Below are 21,788 nucleotides of genomic sequence, written 5' to 3'. Positions count from 1 at the left end.
AAAACCTCACTGATCAGCCATCTTAAAGTGAGGCTTCATTGTCACTCCATGCCAGGATGGACCTGGGCCGGTTGTCTTTGTCCCATGTCAAGGGAAAGATAAGGGAGTCGATATCAGGGACATGGGCCACATTTGAGCAACAAAGTGTCCAGAAGGAAAAAAAAATTCAGGCATGTTTGTCTGGAGTTCAGCATCAAGTTCCATCTTGTTAGTTCCATCTATATTAGCAATCATCTTGATGCCCTGGGCTATCATTATTTTGTTGGGAGAACTGGCTTAACAAATATTAGACAGGCAACAAGTACGGAGCTCAAAGATCATAATACCAAAATAAGTAGCAATTATTTTATTTTATTATTTCATTTTATTTTATTGTGATGGATTCTTGCTCTGTCGCCTAGGCTGGAGTGCAGTGGCGTGATCCCGGCTCACTGCAACCTCCACCTCCTGGGTTCAAGCGATTCTCCTGCCTCAGCCTCTTGAGTAGCTGGGATTACAGGTGCCCACCAGCATGACTGGCTTATTTTTGTCTTTTCAGTAGAGACGGGGTTTCACCATGTTGGCCAGGCTAGTCTCAAATTCCTGACCTCAAGTGATTCACACTCCTTGGCATCCCAAAGTGCTGGGATTACAGGCCTGAACCACCGCACCCATCTATAATTAGCAATAGTATAATGAATTTAGTTTTTCCAATAGTTTTGAACCAAGATCCCAAGACTAAGGGCCACCAGCTAAACAAATCAAAAGACTGTGGGGGAAGTGAATGAGGCCTCTTGCAGTCTTTGAGTAGCATTTTAGGACTGGGTTGAATTGTAGCAGAGTGCCAACTCTATAAAAGGGACCACTAGGTGAAGTAAAGGATTTGGGCGTCGGGTTCTGTCAAGTGAAAAATGTAGACATTCAGGGAGTAAGAGTCTCGTTATGATAGGAAGACTTATTCTGATGTCTTGGGAAAAGCTGTTTACAGTGTGGAAACGTCAACTTCTTATCCTGATTTGTCGTTGGAATACCTCTGGTTATGGCACTGGACAGTTTGGTGAACTTTTTGTGTGGTCCACACATCAGGCAGCAGACTTGTTCCTTAAAATTTATGCACTTTTATCTTATAGAACTTGTAGATCAAAAATAAAATCCTAACCCCTGCCATCCTGCAAGCATCTGAATGGACTTCTTCCTCAGCCAGGGCTCTTTTAAAATTTAACCTGAGAGATGATTTCAGGCCATGACAGGAAGTGGGGGTCAGGCATGCCTCATTACACCTCTCTGGCATCAACATCAACACAAACTTGAAGTCTAGTAAAAAACGTGTTACAACCTAGTCTCTCTGAAGCCAATACCTGAAGTCTTCCTCTGCAAATAAGAACTTGGGTTTCCACAGTCCTTTATCTTAACCCAGGCATTCCTTTCTGTTGATCCAAGGGTTTTGTTTTGAGATGGAGTCTCTCTCTGTCTACCAGGCTGGAGTGCAATGGGCAGAATCTTGGCTCATGCAACCTTTGTCTCCCGGGTTCAAGCAATTCTTATGCCTCCTGTAGCTAGGACCACAGGCATGGGCCACCATGTCCAGCTAATATTTTGTCCTTTTAGTAGAAAAGGGGGTTTGCCATGTTGCTTAGCCTGGTCTTGAAGTCCTGGCCTCAAGTGATCCGTCTGCCTCGGCCTCCCAAAGTGCTGGGATTCCAGGCATGAGCCATCATGCCTGGCCTACTAATTAGGTTTCTGATTGCTTAGGAAAACTGAGCTTTGAAAGGGTAAGTTTTTAAGTCCATGTAACTTTCTGGATTGCTTTTGAAGTCTGTTGACTATCACTCTGAGTGATATATTATGATGATCATGATGAAATAATGAGTGACTATTATTTCACAATGACCTGTGATCCTGTTTTGAACAAATGTTTTGAGCCTTTTAACACCTTTGACAAACTTCCCCCAAATCCAATTCTTTTTAAATTTATCTATTGCTGTTGAACAAACTAATCAAATTCTAATTTAAGTCTTTTTAACCTGAAATTGACTTTGAGATTTACCAGTGAGGCCCCTGGAGAGCCTCAAAGAATGTGTCTCTCATTAGGCTTATTTGATATGTTAGATTATATGAAAAATAATGTCACATAATAAAAAATACTAATCGCTGTTTACATTTACATAGATATGTTATTGATGTTAGTATTCTGAAGATCCTATAAAATTTACAGAGGTCTGATGGTCCTGGTGTAATGCTATCAATCATGATTCTGGTTGTTATCTTAAAATGCTCTATATAATAGAAATAACTGAATTTTTTCTTATTTTGAACCTTTCATCAGATTTTAATCATTACTGTTCTAAGCTTTATCATCTACAGTGCTGATTCTTCTCTAAAGGCATCCAGAATCAGATTCATAAAAAAGATTTTAACAACTACTGTTGAATATAGATTTGTAATAACTTTCAGATCAATGAATTAAATAAATTATTCTTCAAAACTCTAATGCAAACTGATGGGTTCATGCAACTGATTATCAAGATCAAGCAGAACAAACATTAATTATACGAGGCTAAATAACCAATAATGTTTTATGACCTTCATTTAAAACTTTATTTATTCTTTATTTATTCTTGGGCTGGGTGCAGTGGCTCACACCTCTGATCCCAGCACTTTCGGAGGCTGGGACAGGAGGATCCCTTGAGTGCAGGAGCTCAAGACCAACCTGGGAAAATATAGGAGACCAGGTTTCTGAAAGAAATTAAGAAAATAAAGCTATATTTGTTTTTTACCTAAATGTTTGGTTTTCCACATTTAAGACAATTTTCTGGTGGGGTGCGGTGGCTCACTTTGGAAGCCAAGGCAGGAGGATCACTTGAGTCCAGGAGTTTAAGACCAGTCTGGGCAACATGGCAAAATCCTGTCTCTACAAAAACAGAAACAAAATGATTAGCTGGGCATGGTGGCACGCGCCTGTGGTCCCAGCTACTTTGCAGGCCAAGGTGGGAGGATCACTTGAGCCAGGAGGCAGAGGTTGCAGGGAGCCGTGTTTGCACCAGTGCACTCCAGCCTGTGCAAGAGGGCACAACCTTTCTCAAAAAAATGAAAAAAAATTGAAAAATTTTCTCTGTTAAACTATCTATAGTTTATAATAATTTTGTGAAGTATACTTTTGTAAACTAAGATGGAAATGTTTGCTTTTTCTTACTACTCAATTCCTCCAGAATTCGAAAACTATTTGTAAATATTCTTATGGCAATATGGTTATTTACACAAGTCCAGTAAAAACCTGCTCTTGGTGACTCATTCAACTCCAAAATGGCAAAAATCTCCAGCCCTACAGAGAGTCCCTGATTGCTGTTTTCCAGAAATAGGCTGGAAAGGATGATTACAACAGCATTCACTCCAAGATAGAGTTCTGAAGCTTCATGACTAGAGAACTGGATGCCTTCACAAAGAACCAGAGGGCCCCAGTGTCCTTGACCACAAGTTGAAGAAACTGGACCTCACTAGTGATGGGCAGCTAGATTTCCAAGAATTTCTGCATCTGGTGGATGGCATGACTGTGACTTACCATGACTCTTTTCTCAAGGCTGCCCATTCCAAGAAGTGTATCTGAGGATCCGCTGGGCCTGGTTTCCAAGCCACCCTCTTTCCTTCCAGCCTCACCATCACCATCTCCTCACAGCCCACACATCCCCTGGGCCCAATACACCCACCATCTCATGCAGGCCCTGCCTGTGGGTAGTAATAACCATTCCCTCCCCCGTGCTGCTCCACCCCCACCCTCCCCTGTCCTCCTCCTCTCCCTCCCATCCCCCTTCTCCCCCTCCCCTTTTTTCCCCTTTCCTCTCCTCTCCTCCTTTCCTCTTCTCTTCTCTCAAGCACACCCACCACCTATGCAGGCCCTACCTGCAGGTAGTTATAAAACCAACCTTCCTTCCTTCCTTCCTTCCTTCCTTCCTTCCTTCCTTCCTTCCTTCCTTCCTTCTTTCTTTCTTTCCTTCCTTCCTTCCTTCCCTCCCTCCCTCCCTTCTCTCTCTCTTCTCTTCTCTTCTCTTCTCTTCTCTTCTCTTCTCTTCTCTTCTCTTCTCTTCTCTTCTCTTCTCTTTCTTTCTTTCTTTCTTTCTTTCTTTCTTTCTTTCTTTCTTTCTTTCTTTCTTTCTTTCTTTCTTTCTTTCTTTCTTTCTTTCTTTCTTTCTTTCTTTCTTTCCTTTTTCTCTTTCTTTCTTTTTTTAGCAATGGGAGTCTAGTTATGTTGCCCAGGTTGATCTTGAACTTCTGGCCTCAAGTGGTCTCCCAAAGCACTGAGATTTTAGGTGTGAGCCATTGCACCTCACCCCCCCTTTTTTTTAAACACACACAAAAAAATCTGCTCTCTCTTTGTGGACAGATACAATTAAAAACATTGGTTATAGGGCCGGGCATGGTGGATCACACCTGTAATCCCAGCACTTTGGGAGACTGAGGTGGGTGGATCACCTGAGGTCAGGAGTTTGAGACCAGCCTGGCCAACATGGGAAAACAATATCTCTACTAAAAATTTATATATATATATATATATATATATATATATATATATATATATATATGGCAGGGCATGCTGGTGCACATGTGTAATCCTAGCTACTCAGGAGGCTGAGGCAAGAGAATTGCTTGAACCCAGGAGGTGGAGGCTGCAGTGAGCTGAGATCTCACCAGTATGGGTGACAGAGCAAGACTCTGTCTCAAAGAGAAAAAAAAAATTGGTTATATTACCAAGGCTTTCATCAAAATGCGTGGAATGCCTGACTTCAAGTGTTTTTAGCTTTACAGTGGGTAAATAAAAACGGTCACTTTCTGGCAGGCCCAGGAGCCTTAAGAATGTAGGTGAAATCTAAAGTCGGCTTTGGTTTCACTTTCTATCCTCAAAAGGTTTTTAAATTTGAGATTCCTAAGTGATCAATGTATACAGAAAAGTTATGTTGCTAAAGAAAAGCTCTAATAGATCAGTTATTAGATTGTAACTCTCTGCATTATTTCGAGTTCTTATTATTTTTTTTTTCTTTTCTTTTCTTTTTTTTTTTTTTTTTGAGACGGAGTTTCACTCTTGTTACCCAGGCTGGAGTGCAATGGCGCGATCTTGGCTCATAGCAACCTCTGCCTCTCGGGTTCAAGCCATTCTCCTGCCTCGGCCTCCCGAGTAGCTGAGATTACAGGCATGTGCCACCACGCCCGGCTAATTTTTTTTTTGGTATTTTTAGTAGAGATGGGGTTTCTCCATGTTGGTCAGGCTGGTCTCAAACTCTGGACCTCAAGTGATCCGCCTGCCTTGGCCTCCCAAAGTGCTGGGATTACAGGTGTGAGCTACGGTGGCTGGCCTGTTGTTGTTTTTGAGACAGAGACTCACTCTGTCACCAGGCAGGAGTGCAGTGGTGGGATCTCGGCTCACTGCAACCTCCGCCTCCCGCGTTCAAGTGATTCTCCTGCCTCAGCCTCCTGAGTAGCTGGGACTACAGGCGCCCGCCGCCACGCCCGGCTAATTTTTGTATTTTCCGTAGAGACGGTGTTTCACCATGTTGGCCAAGATGGTCTCGATCTCTTGACCTCGTGATCCAGCCGCCTCAGCCTCCCAAAGTGGTGGGATTATAGGTGTGAGCCACTGTGCCCAGCTAGACTAGACTAATCCTACTTTTCCCCATAAAATTACCAAAAACAGAAACTGCTGTGTTCCTGATGTCTCCAGATGAAAAGAGACAAACTCTGGAAAACATTTGAAGAGATTTATTCCGAGCCAAATAGGAGTGACCATCGCCCATGACACGGCCTCAGGAGGTCCTGAGTTGCCCAGGGTGGTCAGGGTGCAGCTTGGTTTTACAGATTTTGTGGAGACTCAGTCAAATACTTTTAAGAAATACATTGGTTTGGTCCAGAAAGCCAGGACAACTCGAAGCAGGGGCTTTCAGCTTATAGGTAGATTTAAACATTTTCTGGTTGACAATTGGTTGGGTTTTCTAAAAACCTAGGATTGGCCGGGCACAATAGCTCACACCTATAATCCCAGCACTTTGGGAGGCCGAGGCAGATGAATCACCTGGGATCAGGAGATCGAGACCAGCCTGGCCAACATGGTGAAACCTGGTCTCTACTAAAATAATAAAAAAAAAAATTAGCTGGATGTGATGGCGGGTGCCTGTAACCCCAACTACTGGGTAGACTGAGACAGGAGAATTACTTGAATCCGGGCAGCAGAGGTTACAGTGAGCTGAGAATGCACCATTGCACTCCAGCCTGGGCAACAGATCTAGATTCTACCTCAAAACAAAAGCAAACAAACAAACAAAAATGCACTGGATCAACAGAAAGGAATGTCTGGGTTAAGACAGAGGATTGTGGTGACCTAAGTTCTTATTTGCAGAGGAAGCCTTCAGGGACTAGACTTCAGAGAGACTAGGTTGTAACATGTTTCTTATGAGATTTAAGTCTGTGTTGATGTTGATGCTAGAGAGGTACCATTATACCTGATATATGTATGTCTGACCCATACATCCTGCCATGGCCTAAACCGTCTCTCAGGTTAATATTAAAAGAGCCCTGGCTGAGGAGGAAGTCCATTCAGATGCTTATGGGGAGGAGAGGTGCTTGGGATGCTATTTTTGGTTTACAAACACTATAAGATAAAACCGCAAATGGTTTTTTTTTTTTTTTTTGAGACAGAGTCTCACACTGTCGCCAAGGCTGGAGTGCAGTGGCGAGATCTCGGCTCACTGCAATCTCTACTTCCCAGGTTCAAGCGATTCTCCTGCCTAACCTCCCGAGTAGCTGGGACTACAGGCACATGACACCATCCTCGGCTAATTTTTTGTATTTTTAGTAGAGGCGAGGTCTCACTGAGTTACCCAGGATGGTCTTGATCTCCTGACCTCATGATCTCCTCACCTCGGCCTCCCAAAGTACTGAGAACCACTGCACTCAGCCAAACTGCATAAATTTTAAGAAACAAGTCTCATGCCTGACGTATGGACCACACAAAAAGTTCAACAAATTGTCCAATGCCATAACCAAAGACATTCCAATGACAAATCAGAATGAGAAGTTGATGTTTCCACACCGTAGACAGCTTTTCCCAAGACGTCAGAATAAGTCTTCGTATCATAATGAGACTCTTGCCCCCGAATGTCTACATGTTTCACTTGACAGAACCTGACCCCCAAATCCTTTGACTCACCTAGTACTCCCTTTTGTAGAGTTGGCACTCTGCTTTAATTGAACCCAGACCTAAAATGCTACTCAAAGACTGCAAGAGGCCTCATTGACTTCCCCCACAGTCTTTTGATTTGTTTAGCTGGTGGCCCTTAGTCTTGGGATCTTGGTTCAAAACCATTGGATAAACTAAATTTATTATACTATTGCTAATTATAGCTGGGTGCGGTGGCTCATGCCTGTAATCCCAGCACTTTGGGATGCCAAGGAGGGCTGATCGCTTGAGGTCAGGAGTTCGAGACCAGCCTGGCCAACATGGTGAAACCTCGTCTCTACTGAAAATACAAAAATTAGCCAGGCGAGGTGGTGAGCACTTGTAATCCAAGCTACTCGAGAGGCTGAGGCAGGAGATTCACTTGAACCCAGGAGGTGGAGGTTGCAGTGAGCCGAGATCACACCACTGCACTGCAGCCTGGACAACAGAGTAAGATTGCATTGCAATAAAATGAAATGAAATGAAATGAAATGAAATGAAATAAAATGAAATAAAATAAAATAAAACAATTGCTAATTACTTTTGTATTATGATCTTTGAGCTCCATTCTTGTTGCCTGTCTAATATTTATTAAGCCAGTTCTCCCAACAGGAAAATGTTGACCTGGTGCTTCAAGATGAATGCTAATATAGATGGGACTAATAAGATGGAATTTGATGCTGAACTCCAGACAAAGCTGGCTGAGTTTTTTTTTTCTTCTGGCCTCTTTGTGGCTCAAATGTGGCTCATGTCTGTGATATTGACTCCCTTACCTTTCCTTTGACATGGGACCAAGACAACCGGCCCAGGTCCATCCTGGCATGGAGTGACAATGAAGCCTCACTTTAAGATGGCTGATCAGTGAGGTTTTCAAAGAAAGATGTTGATCAAAAGAGGGAATGTGAAAGCTGATTGTGCCAATGAACCAGCTTCTCCAGGGCCAATGAGCCTCATTTCAAAACAATATGTAACATTTTTCTTTCTAATAAAACTTCCAGCTTCTCTTCATTAGTTGCACATGCTGAAGATCACCCTAGTCCGTGTGTATGCCCTGAATTGCAATTTTGCGATTCCCAAATAGAGCATTTGATTTAGGGATTTGTCTCTATAATTTATTTTGACTTTGAACCACTATGATGTGTTTAAAGGTCATCCTGCCCCTACAAGGTGAGTATTTTACTGAATTTAAAAATTCTTTCTAGGCAGGGCATGGTGGCTCACGTCTGTAATCCTAACACTTTGGGAGGCCGAGGTGGGCAGATCTCCTGGGGTAAGGAGTTCAAGACCAGCCTGGCTAAAATGGTGACACTGCATCTCTACAAAAAATACAAAATTAGCTGGGCATGGTGGCACATGTCTGTAATCCCTGCTACGCGGGAGGCTGAGGCAGGAGAATCACTTGAACGCAGGAGACAGAGGTTGCAGTGAGCTGACATCGCACCATTGCACTCCAGCCTGGGTAACAAGAGTGAAACTCCGTCCGGAAAAAAAAAATCATTATATTATAATCTTCATAATTGCTTTGCTTTGCATCTTACTATAGACTTGTTGGATATCTAGGTGGCTGTAAACTACCCAAAGACAGATAGAAACAGCAGTGGAGATAATTAGAAAACTGCAGTATTACTATAAAAGAATAACAATAGGGGGAAATTGTAAGGGTAACTAAACACGAAATTGAATTTTTCCTGTTGCCAAAAGGGAAGAAGATATCTTTCCCCATTTCACTTTCCTTAGAGCATTTCCTTCAGAAAAGTTGTATTTGTAAATTCTTCCTTTGATCTGTAAGCCTCTGTCCACCGTAGAACCCAGGAATGTCTTGAACTTGAACTCCAGGCCTCAAGTGATCCTCCAGCCTCAGCCTCCCAAAGTGTTGGGATTACAGGCATGAGCCACCATGCCCAGCCCCTAGGAATGTCTATCTTCAGGTCCTTGGAGCCATCTCTTTGAAATGTGAACATCAAGGAAGATGATGTCCTTGTCTCCCTGTCACCTGGGGAGTTTAGCCTAGGTGACTTGCTCCAAGCTGTAAACACCTGCTTGTCATAGAGATATGAGTTTTATTTTTCCTTCAGATAAAGGCAATTAACTAACACAGATGGGTACTCTAATTACTCAGTGAATTTAGGACTTACATGGGAGTTTTCAGTTTTCACCCTTGGCTGGTGCTGTACAACCAGACCAATTAGGTACATACCTGGACTTTCTGAAATCTGCTACCACTGTTGCGTTTGTTTGTTTGTTTTGTTTTGTTTTTGAGAGTGAGTCTCTCTCTGTCATCCAGGCTGGAGTGTAATGGTGCGATCTCAGCTCCGTACAACCTCTGCCTCTCGGGATTAAGCGATTCTCCTACCTCAGCCTCCTGAGTAGCTGGGATTACAGGTGCACGCCACCATGCCCAGCTAAATTTGTACTTTTAGTAGAGACAGGGTTTCACCATGCTAGCCAGGCTGGTCTCAAACTCCTAACCTCATGATCCGCCTGCCTTGGCCTCCCAAAGCGCTGGAATTACAGGCGTGAGCCACCATGCCTGGACTTTGCTACCACTTTAGGATTGTATGAAACACTACACTTCAAAGTGTGGGATCTGGCTTCCCAGACAGCTGCCAAGGGGGCAGATGATGCAATCTAGAAGTGTAGTGGAGCTAGTGCCTGTGGGTTGAATTTTGACCATTAAGAAAAGGAACCAGGAGTGAGAGCCAGGTACGTAAATTCCCTCTCCTCTCCTCTCTTCATGTACCATTCCAGGCATGGTTTCTCAGTATAGTCTATTCAGAGGTGTCCTCAATCATCCAAATTCTGTTTCTTTGGGAACCTGAGCTAAAACAATGGGCATTCAAACAGCCGAAGACAGTGTTAAGTGTTGTGGAGGACCTAGATCTGGGCAGAAGAAAATTATCCCAATAAGAAAATGGACAATTTGAGGATTTGGAATAGAGGGAAGGACTAGAAGAACCAGTAGTAGTATGGCGTAGGGGTAATAATTTTGGAGAAAAAGGCAGTTCTGGTGATTTTCCCTGTGAACTGCTCAGCTCTGTAAAATATATACTTCTTTCTTTCCATCAGTCTCCCCTATGAAATCTTCCATAAATTATCCTTTTATAACTATCTATTGCCTGTGAAGTGAATTTTCTTTTTTTCTTTTTATTTAGAGATAGAATCTCTGTTGCCCAGGCTGGAGTGGAGTGGTGCCACCTCGGCTCACTGCAATCTCCTCCTCCCGAGTTCAAATGATCCTGCTGTCTCAGCTGCCCTAGTAACTGGGAATATAGGCGTGCACCACCAGGCCCGGCTAATTTTATTTTTATTTTTTGTATTTTTAGTAGAGATGGGGTTTCACCATCTTGGCCAGGCTGGTCTCAAACTCCTGACCTCAGATGATCCACACACTGCGGCCTACCAAAGTGCTGGGATTACAGGCATAAGCCACCGCACCCAGGCTGTCAGTTTTTTTGTTTGTTTGTTTTGAATAAAACGGATTGAGTCTTGTCCCAAAATGCAGGGGAAGCTGCACCCAGACAGGTAACAAAACATTATATACAGTAATACATAGGTTGTCTACATACCAATAATAACTATTTAGAAAACCAAATTGAGAAAAATTACACTTATATCCAGTGACAAATATACATAAAATATCTAAAACCAGATGATTGGACCAAGATGGCAGATAGATCCCGTGCCCTACTCAACATTCCATTGAACTGGGAAGAAAATGTTTTCAAGGATCAATTCTTAACAGTGGAGGAAAATAGGAAAACGGATCGGCGGTCCACCAGAAATATTGAGGCATTCCTGGGAGATAGAATAGATGGGATCAGACTGATAGAGAAACCCAAGGAGACAAGACCAAAGCACAAATCACTGTAGGAAAGAGATGCTGTTTGTTTTTTGAGACAGAGACTTACTCTGTCGCCCAGGCTGGAGTGCAGTGGTGTGATCTCGGCTCACTGCACCCTCTGTCTCCCAGGTTCAAGTGATTCTCCCGCCTCACTCCCCGCAGTAACCGGAATTCACAGAGGCCAGCCACCACTACAGGTAATTTTTGTATTTTTAGTAGAGACGGGGGTTTTGCCATTTTGGCCAGGCTGGTCTCCAACTCCTGACCTCAAGTGATCTGCCTGCCTCGGCCTCCCAAAGTGCTGATATTACAGCGTGGGTCACCGCGCCCGCCCAGGAGATGCTCATTGTAGCAAAGCCTCTGAAAATCTCCAAACCCTGAATCAAACAAACAAACAAACAACAAGAACAAAAAAACAGAGCTGGAAAAGACCTTAGGATAGTCATCAGGTAGGTTAATTTAAAAGTTCATTTGAAATGTCTGAATCAGCCAGATTCCCCTCCAACACCACACTCAGATTGGCTGGCAGTAGCCACTTTTTTCTCTAAGATGAAACTCTGATAACTGTTCATTAAAGCAATGAAGGCCTGGCGAGGTGGCTCACGCTTGTCATCCCAGCACTTTGGGAGGTTGAGGCAGGATGATTGACTGAGGCCAGGAGATACAGACCAGCCTGGGCAAAATAGTGGATGCCATCTCTACCAAAAATACAAAAATTAGCTGGGTGTGGTGGCATGTGCCTGTAGTCCCAGCTAGAATGGAAGCTGAAGTGGGAGAATCCCTTGAGCCTGGGAGATCGAGGCTGCAGTGAGCTGTAATTGCATCACTGCACTGCAGCCTGGGCAACAGAGTGCTATCCTGTCTCACAAAAACACTAAAAAACTAATGTATCGTTGGGCGTAGTGGCTCAGGGCTGTAATCCCAACACTTTGGGAGGATAAGGTCAGCGGACCACGAGGTCAGGAGATTGAGATCATCATGGCTAACACAGTGAAACTCCGTCTCTACTAAAAATACAAAAAATTAGCTGGGTGTGGCGGCACGTGCCTGGATTCCCAGCTAGTCAGGAGACTGAGGTGGGAGAATCACTTGAACCTGGTAGGCAGAGCTTGCAGTGAGCCAAGATCTAGCCACTGTGCTCCAGCCTAGACGACAGAGTGACATTCTGTCTCAAAATAATAATAATAATAATAATAAAGTAACGTATCAGAACTTGATGGAACTTCAGCCCTTCACAGCAATAGTGAAGGAGAGAAACACATTTGTGGAGAAGGGACCATGTTCACTCTTTACCCTGGATAGACAAATAATCAGGAGCTTTATATACCCAAGGAACCTAAGGAAAAACGTTCCCTGTCACGACTCACAATCTTCCAGCCACCCTTTCTTGTAGGCTGGGGGACCCAACTTATGGATCCCATCTTCCCAGGGAGAAAGAAAAATCAAATCATGCTCTCTTCTATTTGCATGGAGGATAAGGCACTCAATATCTAGTATCAGAATGTTATATTTGTGTAATACAGAACCATGTTGGGATAAAATAGAATTTGTTTCCTCTGAGACACAGGTAGAGGTACGTCCACACTGACCTGGTTGGAAGCCACCTCTTCCTGCAGTGCCAGGCAGGACATGCTCACAGATCTGGGGAACCTCTGCTGCTCATGGAACTCCACAACCTCCTTCCTGACACCCTCTTCCTCTGGTGGTTGTGACAGCCCACACTTGGCCTTGGGTCTCCCCTGCTTCTTTGCCTGACCCTCTTCTGCCCACCCTGCATATCTCTGTCTCCCACTGTCCCCACTATGACCATGATTGCCTCTCCCTCCCTGCACTCTCTCTGTCCGAGTGATCCTTGTCTTGGGAAAATGAACCCACAGCCTCTACCTTGTGACTGGGGACAGAACTGGGCTTGTTCAATTCTCCCTCCCTTCATCACACGCACCTGTTCTCCTTAATGTTTCTAGAGTCAGTGAGCTCCAAACTCAGCCCCTCCTGCACCTGCCAGCTGTAGGACCTGTGACAAGATGCCTACCATCTGTCTGGGACTCCGTTTCTCATCTATTATGTAGGCATAATGATGACAGTGTCCTCCTTCCAAGGCTGGGGAGGTCCAGGAGGCCAAAGTGATGGGCCACGGATGGTCAAACTGCTCCAATCCTGCCTCCACCCAGGTCTGGTGTTTCAAGTCCATTGTGTGTGAATGGAGCTTTGATGTCTCCATTCACACACAATGGTTTGTTCTAAAACAGACTCAGCTCTGCCCTTCCTTTCCCCACAATTGTTTCCCCTCTGCACCGTGCGGTGGTACCTGTGAGAAAGAACTGTCCCATTCCCCAATCATCGTCCCCACCCCAGTCCCCAGGCCCTTGGTTGGTGAGACCCTTGATGGGCAGTCTCATGCTTCTGTCCAGGGGACTTTCCCACCGTTGATCCCCTGCATGGAGACTAAGTGGACTCTTTATTCCCTCTCCATTACAGGGTCTATCGTGCACGCATCTTCCTCATTCCTCCACGTTCCCCAGATGATGATTTCATCTGTGTTTCCTCCCACATACTCCCAAATGGACGGTCCCAGATCTTTAACTTGAAAATTGTTCAGAGAGCGAAGGCCAAGATGCCCAACCACCTGCTGCAGAATCCTGCACCAGGACTGAAGTGTATAGTCTCCATCAAAATAAAAACTGGAGGCCAGGAGCGGTGACTCACACCTGAATCCTAGCACTTTAGGAGGCCATGATGGGAGGGTCGCTTGAGCCCAGGAGTTCAAGGCGGCATTGAGCTATGATCATGCCACTGCACTCCAGCCTGGACAGAGCAAGACCCCATCTCTAGAAAAAACAGACAAACAAACAAACCAACAACTGGAAACATCCTCCTCTAGAATGGTGGTCAGGAACATCTGTCTGCCTTGTTCCCTGATGTCTCTCCATCACCTAGAACAGCGCTCAGCACAAGGATGCACTCATTAGGTTTTTGTTGAATAAATGACTCCTTTGACCCAGAAATTCCACTTCTAAAAATCTTTCCTAAAGAAATATTCACACATGTGCAGAGACCTGTGTCCAGAATAATGAGAGGAGCAAACAACTGGGAAACGTTTGCAAAGTTTTATTAACTGTTATTGACTGATACAGGGGAATCAGATGAGGGGAGTGCAAGAAGATGGGAGATGCTTATAGTGTTACTTGGTGTTTGTGTGGGTGTGTGTGTGGTGTGTAAATGCAGAGGAAAATATCTGAAATTAAACACTCAGAACTACCCTCAGTAGTCACATCTGGGGAGAGAGGAGGATAGTGCTGTTCTATGCAGAGAATACCTGACTGTGCTTGTTTTCTAAGGTAGGTGCATGGATACACAGAACGACATACGCGATAAGTATGTCTTGCTCATCAATGAAAATGCTAATATCTAACAGAATGGCACACTGCAAGAAAATACAACGGAAACGCTAACATCGAACTTTTGCCACACTAAAAAAAATGATGCTCAACTTTTCACTGTTGTGAACACTTGCTTTCACTTGCTATACACCTGATGGCAAGGGGTCCACAGCCATGCCCATGTTCGTGAAAGGTCACCAAGGTCTGCTTCTCATCACGGGCATGTGTTATATCCCTGAAGCTGAGGCAAGAAGAGAGAAGGAAAGTAAGTGGCAGTGAGTTCCCACCGCGTGACAACTCAATCTCAAGTCCTCCTGATATGCAGACCCTGCACACTCTGATTCTGCCCTACCTCAGGACCTGCACACGCCTTCCACGGTTCCTTGAAGTGAACCATCTGCTCATGCCACAGTGACTTCCTTGTCTACGTTATCAATTCCTAAGCTAGAAGAAGATGTGTCCCGCATATCAGGGCTGACCTGGGGTTTGGGAACCCACAGCATCCTGGTTAGGGAGCATCGCTGGATATACAGGGTAGGGAGTAGAAAGAGCATGGTAAATCGGCCGGGCACAGAGGCTCACGCCTGTAAACCCAGCACTTTGGGAGACCAAGGCAGGTGGATCACGAGGTCAGGAGTTCGAGACCAGCCTGACCAACATGGTGAAAGTTCATCTCTACTAAATATACAAAAATTAGCTGCGTTTGGGGGTGCACACATGTAATCCCACCTACTCAGGTTGCTGAGGCAAGAAAATCACTTGAACCCCAGATGTGGAAGTTGCAGTGAGGCAAAATCGCCCCACCACATCCAGCCTGGGCAACAGAGCAAGAATAATCCCTCCAAAAAAAAAAAAAAAAAAGAAAAAAGAAAGAAAGAGAAAGGGGAGTTTCATCATTCAGCTTCAATGCTGTATCCTAGAAAAGGGAATGATTTGGGGAACAAGTGACAAGATGGGATACTGGTACCATAACAGAAGAGCACATCTGCAGGGATGTGAGGGATGAGCCGAAGGTTCACTTATGGAGTTACTCGTCATCTTCCTCAGCGTCGCTGATCTCTTCGTAAATCACCAGCTGCTTTCTCTCACGCAGTCTGTGGGTCCAGGCATGTTTCCCCCTTTTGGGTCCTATGATGGAGAAGAGTTGGAAAGTGAGGGTTGGGTAAGTTAGACAGTGTTAGGCTCTGTTTACTCAAAAAAAGGAGATGCCTCCTTCCTCCTAAGTGCCCATGGGCCTTCTTTATCCAGTTTTTCACATCCTCTGGCTTAGAGAGGCTGAGATCTTAGACCCACACCAGTACACTGCAAATGCCAGTTAAAGTTTTAGCTTCTGGCTCCTTCCCTTGTTAGGTTTAGATTTTCAACCTCTTCACTTACGGGAACATTCACCCATACCTAGCTTCCATGCTGCACATATTTGTTAAGGGCTTGCAGTCATACCTTGTTTTATGACACCTCATTTTTATACCGCTTCGCAGATACTGCAATTTTTTTTTGAAATTCTCACCAATTTTACACTTTTCCATTATTATTATATCTGTTATGGTGATCTGTTATCAGTGAGCTTTGATATTATGATTGCAATTGTTTTGTTGTTCTTTGGTGTTTTAAAATAATTTTTGTTTTTTAGTTTTGTGGGTACATAGTAAGTATATATTCTTATGGGGTACATGAGATGCTTTGATACAGGCATGCCATGGGTAATAATCACATCATGGAAAATAGGGTCTCCATCCCCTCAACCATTTATCCTTCTGTTACAAACAATCTATTTACACTCTTTTAGTTTTTTAAAATGTACAATTAAGTTATTATGACTATAGACACCCCTTTGTGAGTAATTATTTTGGGGGTACCAGGAACTGCACCCATAGACGATGACAAACTTAATCGACCAATGTTGTGTGTGTTCTGACTGCTCCACCAATGAGCTGTTCCCTGTCTCTCCTCCTTTTTTTGGGCCTCCCTATTTCCTGAGACACAGCAACACTGAAATTATGACAGTTAAGAATCCTACAATGGCCACTAAGTGTTCAAATGAAAGGAAGAGTCACATGTCTCTCGCTTTAAATCACAAGCTAGAAATGGCTAAACCTGGTGAGGAAGGCATGCTGAAAGCCAAGAGAGGCTGAAAGCTTGGCCTCTTCCACCGAACAGTCAAGCTGTGAATGCAAAGGAAAAGTTCTTGAAGGAAATAATAATACTAATACTCCAGTGAACACACAAATAAGAATGCAAAGCAGCCTTACTGCTGAAATAGAGAAAGATTGTGTGGTGAGGATAGAACATGAAACCAGTCACAACATTCCCTTAAGCCAAAGTCTAATTCAGAGCAAGACCTGAACTCTCTTCAAGTCCATGAAAGCTGAGAGAAGTGAAGAAGCTGCAGGAGAAACGTGTGAAGCTAGTAGAGGTTGGTTCGTGAGGTTTAAGGAAAGAAGCCGTCTCCACAGCATAAAAATGCAAGGTGAAGCAGCAAACCCTGAGGGAGAAGCTGCAGCAAGTTATCAGGAAGATCTAGCTAAGATCACTGATGAAGGTGGCTCCACTAAACAACTGATTTTCAATGTAGATAAAATAGCTTTCTATTGGAAGGAGATGCCATCTAGGACTTTCATAGCTAGAGAGGACTGACTCCAACTTTGAGGAAGTTCTACTATGGGTAAAATGCTAACCAATAGCATCACATGCTACAGAGAAATCTTTCATGAAAGGGAGACCTAATCTATGCGGCAAATGTCATAGTTGTGTCCTTTTAAGAAACTTCCACAGCCACTCCAGCCTTCAGCAACCACCACCTTGATCAGCCAGCAGCCATCAACACCGAGGCAAGACCCTCCACCAGCAAAAAGAGTGTGACTCACTGAAGGCTCAGAAGATTGTTAGCATTTTTTATCAATGAATTATTTTAAAATTAAGGTATGTACATTTTTAGACATAATGCTATTGCACACTTAATGACTATAGTATAGTGTAAACATAAAGTTTTTATGCACTGCAAAACGACAACAACAAAAAAAATGTGTGACTCACTTTATTGCAGTGGCCTGCAATATATCTGAAGTACACATGTATTGGGTGTCAGGCATTGAGCTGCGTAAGATATGATCCCAGGTAATTACAGACAGAATTGCTTGAGCACCTTTCATGTCATCAGGCCTTCTAGATTTAATTTAATGCCTCCAAACAATTTATGAACTCTGACTCTTTATTTCCATCTTATGGACTAGGAATCTGGAATTGAGAAAATTTGGAAGACTTGACCCAAGTCATGTGGTTTTTTTATATGGATGACAACTCCAGTCTGTGTCTCTGGAAGTCATGTCTAACATCTCATCTGGAGTTGGGTGAGCTCCTCAGCCCAGCCTGGACCCAGGCTTGTCTGGGATCCATGCCACACACCCAGTCCCCACACCTGAACATAGCCAGGGAAGCCAGAGGGGTTGTTCCCGAATTGTTTCCTCTTACCAGATCTCTTGTTAATCTTCTCAGAGGTATTTGCTTTTCCCGGGGGGCACAGCTATTTCCCATCGTTTTGTGGGCCAGATGCTTCTGGCACTTCCTTCGAATCATTTCCTTCCTCTGCTGGCTTCTTGAGCATGATCTTTATAATGTGAAGGTCACAGATAAACAGTATCAGTGACATTTCTATAGTGCTTTAGAGCTTACAAAGCATCTTCACATGCGTTATCTTAGTCAGCGTTCTCAGCAATGCTGGGAGAGTTACCCTCGCCTAAAGTAGGAGAAACCTGGGACATGGGGAGAAAAAGGCAGTGAGGGCATTTTTTATATTCTCCCACTCTTACCAGTGTTTGCATCCATGGAGGGACAAAGGTTCTCTGGTCCTTTGGATTTGAGAGATACTCACCTTCAGGAAGATTCCCTGGAGCCTGCCGAAAGTCATCTGAGGACGTTCAACTGAAAGAATACATCAGAATTTTTCTTTGTTGGTAAAGATTTCCAAACTCTAGAGAGACTTCTGTTGCATGAGTGCATTCTGCAGCAGAGGGTTATGAGTCCACTCACTGTTGAGGAGTTATTTGAGATTTGCTTCTGAATTATGTTTAGTCCTGGTTGATTCATTTATTGGTGGCATCAATTCAGAATTATCCATCTCATGGTGTATCAGATGGGGACTAAACCCCATCACAGTCTCATCTTATTTCATTACATATCTTTTACTTTTTCCCAAATAATTAAATTGATTGGTTGGGAATCTGAACTGTATCCACTCAAGATGTACAACAACTAAAAATCACTGTACACTTGAAATGGGTGAATCTTTTAGTATGTCCATTAAGCTGTTAAATGTGTGATGAACCATGGATGATTTAGTCCAGTGGCTCTGAAATATTTTCAGTATAAAGACACTCCTTTAATGTCAAAAACTTGGCAGATACTCAAGCACTGGATTTTCAGACCTCTTATAGTGATTGTGGGACACTGTAGAATCCGGCCTGTTTAGTTGGGGAATAATAGGTCTACTGAAGACAGTTTAGACATTCTGACCTTGTTTTACAATTGTGTTGTCAGAGCAGATGAGCTCACATATGTCCCCTTTATATTCCTGAAATGCTCAAATCTCTCTACCTAAGAACCTGTCTTTTTTTCACCCTATGTTATCTCTCGTCACTGACAAGTGGGAAAGTTCTCTGTGTGTTGGATAAGGGATCACTGTTTTAAAATCTCTTCCAAGCTCATCACGGAGATTCAGTGTTGTTTGAAAATGAGAAGGCTATTTGGTTTTGATAAAATACAGAGAAACAGCAATCTTTGTTATATAATGTGTTCATCATCCTCTCTGTTAAGATACTTATGCAATACCTACATGCTGTTAATGAAACATACTCTGGAAGTTTTTTGCGGATCTGTGATTTTAGTATTTTCTTTCACTTGTAACATTTTCTTAACTGTCCTTTGATTCATTAGCAGTGCTTAGCAAGAACAACATGTCATTTAAAAAAGAAATATTTCAAACACACAGAAAAGTATGGGGAATAATATTGAGTCCAGTCAGATCTCAACATTACCCCACAGCTATGTTAGATCTGATTTGTTTATTGAGAATATTAGAAATATTACAGACAGGGAGGGAGTGGGAGCTCACGCCTTTAATCCCAGCACTTCGGGAGGCTGAGGCAGGTGGATCACCTGCGGTCAGGAAGGTTGAGACCAGCCTGCCCAACATGGTGAAACCCCGTCTCTACCAAAAACACAAAAATTAGCTGGGTATGGGAGCAGGCGCCTGTAAGCCCAGCTACATGGGAGACTGAGCAAGAAGAATCGCTTGAATCTGGGAGGTGAAGGTTGCCTTGAGCTGAGATTGACCTATAGCACTGCAGACTGGGCGATAAGAGCAAAACTGTATCCAAAAAAAAAAAAAAAAAAAAAAAAAAAAAAAAAAAAAGAGAAAAGAAAAGAAAAGAAAAAGAAAAAGATCTCTCCCAGGTAGCTGAGCTGAAAAGCAGTTGGGCTAGAGAAGACCACCCTTTCCAGCCCCTTCCCATCTACTCACCCTGATTCCCACGGTTACAGCCATTATCAGAATCATTCCCCTGGAAGTCTGCGGCCCGTTTATTATGCACGAAAGGTGGGAGGGTGACCTTGAAACCTAGAAAGAAGCAAAATGTTTATTCTTTAAGAGACAAGCTTAGGCCTGGCATGATGGCTCATGTTTGTAGTACCAGCACTTTGGGAGGCTGAGGATGCAGGAAAAGTTGAGGCCAGGAGCTCGAGACGAGTCTGGGCAACAGAGAGAGACCACCGTATCTACAAAATATAAAATAATATAAGTTGGGCATGGTGGCACGTGCCTGTAGCCTCAGCTACTCCAGGGGCTGGGCAGGAGGATTGCTTGAGCCCAGGAGTTCGAGGTTGCAGTGAGCTGTGATTGCACTACTACACTCTAGCCTAGGTGACAGAGTGAGACTCTGACTCAAAAAAAAAAAAAAAAGAGAGAGAGAGACAAGCCGAGGGAAGGAAGGTGCGGTTGGTGGCAGGGTGCCGAGATGCCACAGAGACAGTTGGGCTCATCAGAACAGACGCCTATGGGAGAGAAACGTGCAGGATCCAGGTATAAACTCCACTGTGGCTAGTCCCTCCTCTTAGCCCTGACAGGACACAGAAGAGCAGAACACTCAGAAGCTGCCTTGCGATTTTTCCCTGCACAAAAGGAAAATGTGGGGTACTTTCTGCAGCTAAGAAGTAGCCAGAGCAGGAAGAGGGATGCTCATGTGTCCCCAGACTTGTCTGTACCTAGAACTTTCTGTTACCTAGTTTAGTCATGGCCTCATACTTTCTCTTCATGTACACATAGATGATTTTCTCCGAGGCTTTCATCTTTTCCCACTCTTTCTTAGAGAATTATTTGGTAACATCATCAAAGGTCTAGGAAAAAAAAAAAAAGAAATTTTGGCAGTGACTCAGCTAGGCATGTCTGCCATTCAGCTGGAGCTGCTTCTTGTGTGCTGGATCTGGGAAGTGGGGATGATAATCCGTCCTGGTTGATGTCATGGCTAACTGAGACAACATGGGGGATCTTCCCTAGCTTCTCCGCTGCCACACAGTAGAGCTTTAATGCTGCTGGCTGGCTCTCTTCCCACCTTCCTGAATGGAGTGAGAGTCACCAAATGTAGTGCACGGCCACAGACTTGTCTCCAGGGATGCTAGGTGATGACAGAGTGAGAGTGGGAGGCTCCCAAGGGTCCAGATCTCCCCCGAGACCCTGCTCCTTGTCTCCAGTATCTCTGTCCTCCCCTCCTCAGAAACCTAGTCACCCCACACTGTCCCCTGGTCCACTACTCTGCCCCCTCCAGGTCACCTCACCTTTCGTATCTTTTCTGGCATTTTAGAAGCAACCCTGGGTCTCCTTGCAAAGGCGTCATCTCCATTCATGGCACCGGGACCAGTCTAACCTGCAAGAGAAACTGCCTGAGTCTTTCCAGCCGTAGGACCTTTGGTCCTGTGGAGGGAGAAATCAGTGAAGGCCAGTCACACTCTGTCACCTGGAATCAGGTGCTGCATTTCTCCATCCGGGGCTCATCTGTCCCTGAGTAAGGACATGGGGAGAAGTCAGATGTAAACAGGGAGCCAGGGGTCTCTGGGAGAAGTATTGATTGGGGATGACAGGTTTCCTATGGGCAACGCAACCTTGAGTCTTTGGGAGGGGGTTGGCTACTGTTGTTAGTAGTTTCCCTGTGGCTAGGCTTACCCTGAAAGATGTACAGACCCTTGTTGGGGAGGCAGGGATGTGACTTTGTAATTTTATTCAGTGGGGGCATTCTGACACCCCCACTCAATAAATAAAGGAAGGGAAGTGAGTCCCAGAGATAACATGGTCTCCCTGGTGATGGATCTGATCAGGTAGTGGGATAGGGGGTTCTGTTCT

At 44.1% G+C, this 21,788-nt stretch overlaps 1 pseudogene; it reads right to left on the bottom strand.

The window, feature by feature from the left end:
• Positions 1 to 15,428: 15,428 nt before the first annotated feature.
• LOC102120884 (protein SSX2-like) lies at positions 15,429 to 21,295 on the bottom strand (annotated as a pseudogene).
• Between the last annotated feature and the right edge of the window lie 493 nt (positions 21,296 to 21,788).

Source organism: Macaca fascicularis, chromosome X, assembly GCF_037993035.2.
Source record: "Macaca fascicularis isolate 582-1 chromosome X, T2T-MFA8v1.1".
In the NCBI taxonomy this organism is placed as follows: Eukaryota; Metazoa; Chordata; class Mammalia; order Primates; family Cercopithecidae; genus Macaca; species Macaca fascicularis.
The sequence above is the reverse complement of the archived record's forward strand: the minus strand, read 5'-3'. Positions and strand labels throughout refer to the sequence as shown.